A 12,192-nucleotide genomic window follows, 5' to 3' on the forward strand; every position below is an offset into this window, starting at 1 on the left:
TTTTAAGTTTAAAAAACGGGGAAAAAAATGATATGTGTTTGATCAAAATGTTAGTCAAAATGGTTAAGAAACGGGGGGCAATTGATTTTTGATTGCATTTTAATAGGGTGATTGGAGAAAAACATTATTAAGATGTTTCTTTAGATCCTCAGGGTTGAGTGGGAGAACAGTTAAGTTCAATTGATTTGCTTAGAAAGGTTTAAGAATGTAAAGAATGTTGACTGTGATTTTGGGTTTCTCACAATTGATGTTGTGAATCTTTTCTCTGTTATCCCACAACAGGAAGGATTGATATGTTTTATGAAGCAATGGTTAAAAGCGGTTTAATTGAAGGACATAAGGCCAATTTTTTGTTGGAACTAATGGAGGTGGTTCTGAAGAATAATTTCATTTCTTTTGAAGGTGAACTATTTCAACAAGTTTTAGGGTTGCTTATGGGTGCTAAATGTCTCTTGCAAATGCTGTTTTGCTGACGGGAGAGAGAGCACATTTTGCATCTAGTAGGTACTCAGAAAATATACTTTATGTATAACAGATTTTTAGATGACATACTGATCCTATGGAAAGGGGACTAAGAATCTGTTAATGAGTTTATTGAATTTTTGGGGAAAATAATGAATTTTTGAAATTCACATTTCACTGGCATAAGCATTTTATTAACTATTTGGATTTGTCTATTTGCAAAAGTGAGGGGGGTTTTGCAAGCAACATTTATAGAAAGGAGAATTATTCCAACTCTTTGTTGCATTTTATTAGTTGTCATCCTTTCCATCAGCGAAAGGGACTGATTAAAGGACAAATGGTTAGAACTTAGACTGGTCAGTGATGAGGTAGTGTTTAAGGAAGAACTATTTAAACTTATTGATATGTTTTTGGATCGTGGGTATCCGTTGAAGTTGTTGCTCAGTGTGAAAAGAGATGTGCTTAAAGAAAGGGGTGGTAAATATGCCCCAATCTTACTTACAGGAGTAACACTAGTTGAGGAACAGCAAGCTGATTTAACAGAAACAAGAGGGAAGTACGACTGGTGTTGAAATATAATCACAGGACGCCTGAGATTATTGAAATTGTGAAGGAAGCTTGGAACCCCTCCCTGGATGAAGAGATCAGAAAGATTATGGGTGCAAGGCCAGATGTTGTGTATAGCAGGGGATAGAATCTGAAGGGAATTTTGGAAAAGAAAAGTAAGAAAAACTATAAGTCTATTATGAAGAAATGTGGATTTTGTAGGTGGTGTAGATTTGTGAATGAGAGTTCATATGTATGTGTTAGAGGGTACAAATACACTATTCTGTGTCCTGACAATGTAATTGTTGCACAAAGAATCTGGTTTACTTAGCTACCTGTACCTCCTGTGATGCTTATTATGTAGGCAAGACTAATAGGAGGTTACGTGATAGGATAGCTGAACATATGAGGTCTATTAAAAAGAAAGATATGCAACGACTTTATTTGCACAGCACAAGATGCACAGAATTTATCAAATTTGTATTCTTTGTTATTGGTCGTGTTTGGATTGTGGGGAAGGTGGAGATGTATTTAATAAGGTGGGGGCATTGGAGGCAGAATGGCAAATCAGATTAGATGCCTGTAGGCCTCCAGGCTTAAATGACCATGTTTCTTTGAAACCTATGTTGAAACTCAGATCTCAAATAAATTTGAAATTATTTTTATATTTATGATATTTATTAATGATGTATATTTTTATATTTAATTAGTAAATATTTTATACACATATTTATATGGATTTTGTGATATGTGTTATGTATGTTTTTGTATTTATTATGAGTTTTTAATATATGATTTTTATTAACATGTATCAATATCAGGTTTGTATTTAGGAAGGTATTCTAAGTAATATTAATGTATAGTATTGATTTTTTATGTTTTTTAAGGAATACAAAAAATGTTGTTATTCTGATAGGGGGGTGGTATGGTGTTCAACCAATGGTGGTGGATGTCACTGTTTAAAAAGCTTTGGTTTGTTTTAATTAATGACTCTGATGAAGCCGGATTGTTGGCGAAAGCGTTTGTGTGCTTAGTCTGTACTTGTCAGTCTGTTCTTGCAAATAAACCTTACTTCGTTGGTGAATTTTGCTTATCCTTTGGATATTCATTGGACTTTGTGGAGCTGTAATTATCTGTACAAGGTTGCCTTAGCACAGATCATATTTTCATGCCATTTGCCCCAACATATTTTTAATTTTCACTACTACATTTCTGTGATATATTCTGGCTGTAAACCTTTTAGCCAGATCTTTTGAAAGTCCATCATATTAAAATTCATCACTGCAAATCGTTTCTTACTGTAATAAATTTGATACTTGGATACAGACCTTTTTATATGTTTAGAATGTCGGTTATTATAGGGGAGCAGTAGATTTTTTGAAAACTGTTTCCTATGGAGAGTGGTTGTCGTGGATCCATGTATACATTTCATGACTGACACATCTAGAAAATCCATCTTCAATACATCAGCTTTCAGAGTAAAAGACATTTCAAATGCATTTGCTTTTAAAAATTCTGAAAATAAATTAGATTTTCCCTGCTTCATTGCCAGACCACCCAATGATCATCCAAAAAACTCAAGCAATGCATTATCAAATGACAAAAATTCATTCCCCTGTTGCCTAAGATGTAAGTTTCTTCCAAGTACGCTGTAAGCAAGTCTGGCGACAAAGGCTCAAATGCCATTCCCACTGCTATTTCTTTTAACTGGATATATATGTGATTGTCATTAGAAAAAAAAACATTCATTGTGAAGACCATCTCAGTTAATCATACCAGAAAATCCTTTAATTCAAATGTATGAATATCAGCTTTCCCTAGACAAAATCTCAATGTTTGCTAGTCATATTCATGTGGAATAGGCATGTATAAAGAACTGATATGGAATGCTCATAAATACCAGCCTTGTTCTAATTTAATTACTTGTATATGATTCAAACAATCTGTAGTATGTTTAAGCTGTGCCTTAACTAAAGATAACTGGTATGAAACAGCGTCTTAACTTATTTTATGTAATAATAATCACTAATAAGCACTGAGGAAGCTTGTATTTGAGTGAAACTGGTATGCAGTTTTCTTAGGACAATAAAAGAATCATATTGTATATACAGTTCCATTTTATAAATGCATTTTGGAGGATTGTGACTTGACCTCTCAAAAAAACAAAAAAGAAAAAAAAAGAATTGTATCAGAGTGTCCCTGTCACCCTACCAAGGCTTTATGTGTTTTGGGGTCAAACAATTGCAGTTTGATTAAATGACATGCGATTATTTATAGCAGACCTAATTCAAACATTAGTAGAACTTACCAAGACTCATGTCTGAAATCAGTCTATATTTACACCAGTTCTACAAACTGCAGCACTGTTGTTCACAGATGCATAGCAAGGTTGAGGTGAAGAGCCAGCCTCCCCAGTTGCAAGGTGTTGGGGGTATGATCTTAAGTGGTGAGAATGGCTTTTTTTCTTAATACATTTTCTTTTTTTTTCTCCCCACATCAACACGAGGGCACTGGGGAGTGACATGCTGCTCCAGACAAAACCATTAGTCTTAGAACAAGACTTGTCACATGTATTTTCTTTTTTTTTTTTTAAAGTAGTTGAGATGATACATATGGGTCTGTGTGGTGGTGATTTAAAGAACTTTACTGAAGAGAGGGAGTTGCATTGAATTTTGAAGCTACAGGCAGATAAGAAACCTGGATTAAATGATAAGGTTTCTTTAAAACCAGCATTGAAGTCTAGAGATTTACATAGATAATGTGTATATTGTGTTGATAGGCTGATGAAGCACTGGAATAACTATTTAAATGTGATCTATGTTGATTTAATTGTCTGATGAAGCATATTTTGTGTGAAAGCACTCACATTTGTTCTTTTATGCTGTATTAAACAGTTTTTACTTTGCACTGTCTCACGAGTTCCTTCTTTTATTGTTTTTACTTTGCTGTTGCTACGTTTGGCAGGAGCACTAATTTTGCCCATTGGAGGTTTCTTTTTAATAAATTTAGTAAGAACTCAAAGCCCTGGTATGTGGAAATATGAGATACAAAAAAATTCAGTATAGGATGAGGTATATCTTCAGAATCAATATAGAGAAGTTTAAGACAGGAGCATAACTTAAAATTGCAGAGCTCCAGGGTAATATTCATTACAATATTTCACAGCTCGTTTAGTTTGGCAGTGCATCTCAGGAAGATGCATGCCTCTGTATCCCATAAAAAGTACAGTTTTGTACCTACCATAAATGTAGATGTTCGAGGATTCCATTGCTGCAGTCCTTACTATTGGGTATAGTCCGCATCCAGTCGGCCCGAATACCAGAGTATATGGCTGACGTCGGTCAGGGCGCATTAGACTGACGTCAGTACGTCAGGGTACTAATGCGCATGACCGGCGTCATATCCTCAGTCTTTTCTTGCCCCAGATGTCAGAAGACCCTAAAAAGACAAGGCCCAAAATACCTGCACCAAAACATGAACAATATATACAAAAATATAAGCAGGTAAACTCACCTACACAACCACCCCTAAACACAGAGGGGAAGGAGGGAGGGGAAATTGGACTGCAGCAATGGAATCCTCGAACATCTACATTTATGGTAGGTACAAAACTGTACTATGTTCTTCGTTTTCCATTGCTGCAGTCCTTACTATTGGGTAGAATCCCAAAGCAGAGGTAAGGGAGGCTGGCAAATCATAAAGAAGCAGGAGCTGACAACATGCCTTGCAAAACAGCTGTGGCAAAACCAGCCCTAGACTTAGAGTAGATAGGAAGGTGATAATGCTTAGAGAAAGTATGCACTGAACTCCAAGTAGCTGCTTCCAAAATATCCTTAGTTGCCACCCCCCATAGAAATGCTGTTGAAGTGGCAGTAGCCCTAGTGGAATGAGGCCTAATCCCAGCTGGAACCTCCTTGCCATGATGGGAATAACAAAAGCAATGCAAAAGCCAATCCACCTAGAAATAGTTTGTTTTGACACAGGCTTGCCCTGCTAACTCAAAGCAAAAGAAACAAACAACTGCTGAGACTGCCTAAAATCCTTAGTCCTGCTTAAGTAATAACGCAATTGCCTGTGTACATCTAAAGTATGCAAAATCTTTTCCCTTTATTTTGGGGGTCTGCATAAAAAGTAGGCAAATGAATAGTTTGGTTTAAAGCCACACTAGAAACCACCTTAGGCATAAAGGAAGGATTAGTACGTAATGATACCCTATCCTTATGGAAAATCAAAAGGGCTCGACTGCCATAAGGGCCTGCAACTCAGACACCCTTCTTGCAGAAGTAATAGCCAACAAAAAGCAGTCTTCCATGACAAATATTTCAATTCAGCAGTAGCCGCGAGGCTCAAAAGGTTGTAGAGTAAGTTTTTCCAACACAAAATTGAGATCCCAAGCAGGAGTAGGAGCTCTACGGGGTCTTATATTTTTGCCCCTCTAAGAAACTGCTTGAACAAAGGATGCTAAAACAATGGTGGGTCACAATCATAGTGAGCTGAGATTGCTGCAGCATGAATCTTAATGGAAGAGAAGGACAGACCCTTGTCCAGTAACTCAGTAAGATATTGAAGAGCCATACTCAAATTAGGCTCAGAAATCTCCAAATTCTTTGCTTTACTCCAAAATAAAAATCTTTTTCCATTTTGCTGCGTACACTTTCCTTGTACTAGGTCTTCTAGCTTCCCTAATCACATTTAAAACTTGTTGAGGAAGTTGAGACCTGCTGTGTTTCAACACAGAATATGCCATGCTGTCAGATGAAGAGAGAGAAGCTTGACATTGAGCAGATGACCGCCCTGCTGGGATAACAGATGTGGAATCAAAGGTTAAGGCCATGGAGGCTTCTTTACCAGACTCCGAGTAGAGGGTACCAGTGTTGCCGAGGCCAATCTGGAGCTATCAAAATCATCCTTGGCCTGTCCTGTCTGACCTTTAACAGTACCTTTGGAAGAAGAGGCAGAGGTGGAAAGGCATACATGAAGGTTTGTCCAACTGAAAGACAGAGCATCCACTTTCCAAGCTGTGTGATGAAACCCCTTTGTGCAAAACTGTGGCAGCTGGTGGTTTAGTGGAGAAGTTTAACAGATCTATGTCTGGAGTTCCCCAAGACACTGTCAATTTCTGAAATACATGAAGATCCAGTTTCCACTTGTGGGGATCCATGATTTGTCTGCTTAACACATCTGCTAAGGAGTTCTGTGCTCCTGGCAGAAACCTTGCCTGAAGAGTTAGGGTGCAAGCGTGGCAGTCTCCCATAAAATCATTGCTTGCCTGCATAGAGGATAAGAATGTGTTCCCCCTTGTTTGTTGAAGTACCACATGACAGTTGTGTTGTCTGTTAGAATCAACACCTGCCCTGGAAGAAGTAACTCCTTGAAAGCCAGCAATGCGAACTGGACTGCTAACATCTTCTTCATGTTGATACGTAGATGCTGTAGTCTGGCAGGCCACTTGTCTTGTATCCACTTTCCATTTAGATGAGCTCCCCAAGCAATGTCTGAGGCATCTGTCGGTAAAATCTGACTCTCCTCTGGCCGGGTCACAGAGAGTCCCTTGTTTAGGTGACATTCCTGAGCCCACCACAAAAATTCTCTTTGAAGGCAAGGTATTATTTGAATGACAGTGTCTAAATCCTGGCAGTGCTGTGTCCATATATTTTTGAGATACCATTGTAACTTCCTCATATGCAGTTTGGCATTGGGAAGCACCAGAATACAAGATGCCATGAACCCTAATGCTTGTAGGACTGTCTCTGCAGTCAGCACGGACTGATGAGATAGTTGATGGAAGTAAAGTGATAGACTCTTTTGTTTGTCCGGGGTTAAAAAGGCCATCTGGGCTGCTGTATTCAGTCTCACACCCAGAAAGCACATGTCTTGAGAGGGTACTAGACTGGACTTTATTTCGCTCACAGAATACCCTAGGCATCTTAGCACTGCTATAAGATATTCCAGCTGCTGTAGAAGGTCTTCCTTTTCGAGCCAGAATCAGGCAGTCGTCTAAATAAGGATAGATTTGAAGTCCTTGTAGCCTGAAGTAAGCTATCACTGGAGCCAGAACCTTTGTGAATACTCTGGCAGTAGATAAGCCAAAGGGCAATGCAGAGAACTGATAATGAGAATCTCCAGCTCGAAACCGCAGATACTTCCTGTAACTTAGCCTGATAGGCACATGAAGGTAAGCTTCCTTGAGATCTAAAGTTACCATCCAGTGATCTTTGCCTAGCAGGGGTAAAAGCTGTTGTAACGTCAACATCTTGAACTTGGGAATGTCCAGATAAGTGTTGAGGAGAGATAAATCCAAAAGCAGTCTCCACGTGTTCCCCTTCTTTGGTACTAGGAACATGCGATAATAAAATCCTAGGCCCCTTTGTGATACAGGGACTGGCTGAATGATGTCCAACACCCATCTATCTTGAGTAATTAAATCCCAATTTTCTTTGAAAAGAGACAGTCGTCCTTCCAAAGGAGCTGCCAGACGAGAATCTACTGGCAGCTGAAAAGGCAGGTCATTGGGTCTGTTTACGAAAGGACTGACCCCTGCCCTCACCAGAAGTCTGAGCAGGTGAACTCCCTGTTCTAGGTCTAAAAAGAACCTTGAGCCCTGCCCCTACCACGTCTAGACCTACCCCTAGACTGGGAATCATAAGCAGGATATGTCCACCCCTTAGCAGGCCAATTTCTACTAAACTGCGGTGGCTGTACCTGCAAAAAATCTTTAACAGTTTGCATAGACTTAGCTTTGTCCTCCATTTTCTTTAAAACTGCTTCCACAGGTGAACCAAACAACACATCAGACTGTAAAGGAGCATCCAAAATCCTTGTCTTAACATGGTCAGCCAAATTTTGATCCCTCAACCAGGCATGCCTGCGAAGAACAGAACTAGTGGCAGCCACCCTCGAGGAGGCCTGCACAGCATCAAAACCACATTGCAAAGAATGCTTGCCCACTTGTTCAGACACATAAACTAAATCCAGCAAGTCTTTACAATCAATACCTTCCGCCAAAGCATCCACCTTAGATTTCAATTGTGAAAGGAGATAATTTTGATATTTCAGCATGTGAAACTGACAATTCAACGCCTCATGGCTAGAGTGGAAGAAGTATACACTTTCTACCCCATCTATCTAACGCCCTTGCCTCTTTGTCAGTGGGAACAGGATTTTAACCACAGAGGCCTTAACACCTTTAGGCCCCTGAGAAACAGTTTCTGGGTCCGCCCTAGGACTCTTAAACAAATACTTATGAGCTTCGGGCACCCTATAGTACCTATCAGGTTTAACAGGAGCAGGAGGCAAAGAATCAGGGTTCAGGGAAGCCTCTGCAAAAACATCTTCCACCACATTCAACACAGGAGGTATAGCTAAGGGCCTATGCTGGGGTAAAACAAGAATTCCTAAGCCTCTTCCTGAATCAGAGTAATCCTGGCCTTCCCATTTAAAGTGCTCCCTCATGGAATGCAGAGTCTCTGAAAATGAAAATCCTCAGGAGGAGAAGCCAAGGAGTGGCATCATCCACATCAGAATCAGAATAATGAGGATACTCCTGCAAATCTTCCAGAGAAGACTCAGAAGCCCCTGAACCCTGTTCAAAACTGTCAAACTCTGGTTCCACTCTAGGCCTCTTATCAGGAGGGCCCATAGAACCTCTAATCATAGTAATCAAATCTTCTGCCATTTTAAGCATATGTTTCTTAGGTACAGAACCCGAAGGCTAGGAGAAGCCCCTACTGAAGCTGAAGTTGGCCTACCTCTAAAAGAAGTTTTGGCAACAGAAGGAGAGGCTCTAACTACTTTGGGAAGAGAGGGAAGAATAGTTACCTGAGAAGCCCCCCAGCCTGGCCTGCCTCCTGAGAGGGTACATCCTGTAACAGTAAAGTTTCTGCCTGAGACTCCATAGAAACTCCTGGCAAAACCTCTGGCTCCACTGAGCCACCTAAAGAACCGACGTCCGGGACTGCCGGTTCATCAACCCTAGGCTTCGCTGTTTTGTCCTTGCGCTTCTTGGAAGCGGGCCGGAGCACCCGACGGCATTTTATAATTGCAACGCTTCCCAAACACTAACCTGGCACAGTCTAACCTCCTCTTAATAGTGCGCTTGTTAAACCTCGCACAAGAGCGGCAACCAACAACGCCGTGCTCAGGCCCTAAACAAGGTATACACAATGTATGGTAATCCCTATGAGGTATTTGTTTCCCACAAGAAATACAGTTATTCACTTTTTCTGACATCCGTTAAATACTGAGGCAAGAAAAACCAAAATGTTCCAACGGGTACTTAGCCAACTCTGATTCGGTCTGAAACTCCGGTTTCGGAAATATTTCAGAACGCCAACCTGCACTCGCAAAACTGCTTCTGTATCGGACCACGCGGCAAAAAAGACTGAGGATATGACGCCGGTCATGCGCATTAGTACCCTGACGTACTGACGTCAGTCTAATGCGCCCTGACCGACGTCAGCCTTATACTCTGGTATTCGGGCCGACTGGATGCGGACTATACCCAATAGTAAGGACTGCAGCAATGGAAAACGAAGAACATCCTACTATGCACCTTTCTGATTTGCCTACCATACTGTGCAGCAAAGGTAGGTAGGAGTTTCAACAGATATACCAAAGCTGTACAGCAAAATACTGTAAAGTCAGAGTCTGCAGAGTTAGGGAAACTCGTTTCCCTAGTGAGATGAAATGGGTGGAATGCGACTATTAGCTATATGAACCCTCGGCAAATGTGCAAAGTACAACCATCTGGCAGGCAATGTACTATGCAAACTCCCTGTTTTGAGGGCATCTGTGTTGTGCTTCTGCAGTATTGCTGCAAACATTCTTGTCACTGAGCATCTGAGCAGTAGGGTTTTATTCACTGCTCAAATGCACAATGAGGCTTTAAGAGTTGCTTTACATTTGTATACTATCAAAGCCAGTCTTGTGTAGTACACAAACGATTAGTAATATTACTCGTTATTGCTTCATTATGCTATCTTTTATCCTCTGACTCTTATTAATTCTCTTAATGAACTAAGACAGCTGAGCTGAAGAGGTTCAGGAGCATAGCAAGCATGCATGTAAGTACTGCATACTGCTGCAAAATTCTCTTCATCCATGCTAAATATTCTCGTGTACTTCATCAGAAATCGCCATTCTTTTAAGTTCCTTTCTAGGTCCCCTGATATTTCCTTCACCATTGTAAATCAGATACCAGTACCTACCAATAAATAATATTCCCTTCTGAAACCTTATTTCTCCCCAAATGTTTCTACATGCCACAATAGCAGTTTCAGGTGGAATATAACTATACACCAGCACACCAGTTACTCATAATATTATGTGGAGAATAATCAAGTTATGTATAAAGGACAGAGATGCAAAACTCAACTTTTATTTTCAGATGTAGTTCAGTTAACACACTTTAGCCAACTGAATAATTCTGAAATGTCTGAGCATTCTTACTGTACTGAATTCTATGAAAAGACAAATTAGTCCATCACTATTCACCACATTTGCGATTAATTTTACTTAGAAAATGGGCGTGAAGAATAAATGAATGAGGATACAAAATACCTTCAACGGGTGAATTAAAATATTGGGAGAGTTTGGTAAAAAATAGTGCCTATTCATGAAACACAATACATCTGCCATGACTGAATTATTTTACTGAAGCTGCCATTTTGCAGCTCATTAACTTTAAGAAGCTATGGGTATTGAGTGAGCAAAAAAAGTGTAAAATAAGAACAGAACTAACACAAGTAACTGCAACAGCAACAGTTTTGAGGATGTTTGTGCTTATGTAATGGTTTGCACTATTTGGCCCTGACAACACACAGGTAAAATACTTTACGGTGGGTATTACTTTAATGTGAATTGTAAAAATTCACTTATTTCATCACAATCAGACATTTGACCAGTACACAGTCAACAAAGTGGCTGTGTGTGCATTTGTGTGCTTGTGTCTGTGTGGGAAGTTTTAATAGTACTCACTGTATGAGTTTGCAAAATAAATGAAAATATATTACTCTGTCTTTTATTTATGTAAGTATGTATTTACTCATTTGATTATCATTGGATGCCAGGTCTCACAGCAACCTGGGTTGCCCATTATTTCCCTATAATGCCCACATTGTCAGGCATTATTTCTTGCTTGGTCTTCAAAAATGCTTAAACCCAATTGGGTGCCAAAGAAAATATCAGTTTGCTGAAAAAAAGCTAAATTAAAACCAAGACTAAGGAACTCAGAATATTTATGAAGTGGAGTCATTTTCTTCTAATAATGGTGGTATTAATACTAGCTGTTAATTAAGACATTGTCCTTTCTTTGTATCTAGCACTTGTCTCAATGTTACTTTTTCACTGCTTTAAACTGCAATGCAAAATACCACAGCTTCAGTCAGACCCTTCCCTACATCTTTGTCTCAGCTCCAATCAAAAAAGGTCCAGTTCAGGTATTTCAGAATAGCACTTATTAATGTAGAATAGGACTTTGTTGCTAGAATGTGTGCTCTTTCTGAAAAAATGCTACAGCTTCTGACAAGTCAGAAAAGTACTTAAATGCCATATGTTTTTTCAAATAGAAAATCACACACACTCATGCATTGTTCAACTATTTCATAGCTATTTGTAGGGTAAAATACATTAAATATTCTACTATAAATAAACAGGAAAACAGATTACTTCTAAAAAGACACCATAAATAAAGAAAACAATTATAAATAAATAAAAAATACATTACAAAACCAAAATAAACAAACACAGAGACCATCTATCGAGTTCAATAATGTTCTCCAGGATAGACATTAGAAAGGACAAATGGGCCTGCTAGGTGTGGAGAGGCCTGCTGTCAGTCTCCTACTTCCCATTAGGCATTATTACTTATTTCGCTGCTCGTTATCTATCCCTGTTGCTATGCCGAGTTTTAAGCAGGCACTCACATGTTTAACCACTATAGGGTTTTCATTACAAAAGGGGTTTTGCAGAACTACACCAAGTCTTTTTTGAATGCAAGCCATAATCTGAGTTTCAGAGGAAGGTTAATGATTTGCTGGAGGGTAACTGGTGAACTGCTTAGGCAATTACATTCAAATAACAAATCATTTAGGAGATCTAACTATCAGTGGGTTGCAAATTTGGAAAGGCGAATAAAAGACCTCAAGCAGCAGCATAAATTGGAATGCAAGTTGTTTGGAGTGTAGG

At 39.3% G+C, this 12,192-nt stretch overlaps 1 protein-coding gene across 2 annotated transcripts in view; it reads right to left on the minus strand.

Moving 5' to 3' along the window:
- The window catches only part of LOC122812081 (gamma-aminobutyric acid type B receptor subunit 1-like), a 2,214,644-nt gene that overhangs the window by 153,268 nt on the left and 2,049,184 nt on the right, over positions 1–12,192 (minus strand). The window lies entirely within an intron of this gene.

This window comes from Protopterus annectens, chromosome 9.part0, assembly GCF_019279795.1.
Source record: "Protopterus annectens isolate FY-2018-M chromosome 9.part0, PAN1.0, whole genome shotgun sequence".
Classification (NCBI taxonomy): domain Eukaryota; kingdom Metazoa; phylum Chordata; order Ceratodontiformes; family Protopteridae; genus Protopterus; species Protopterus annectens.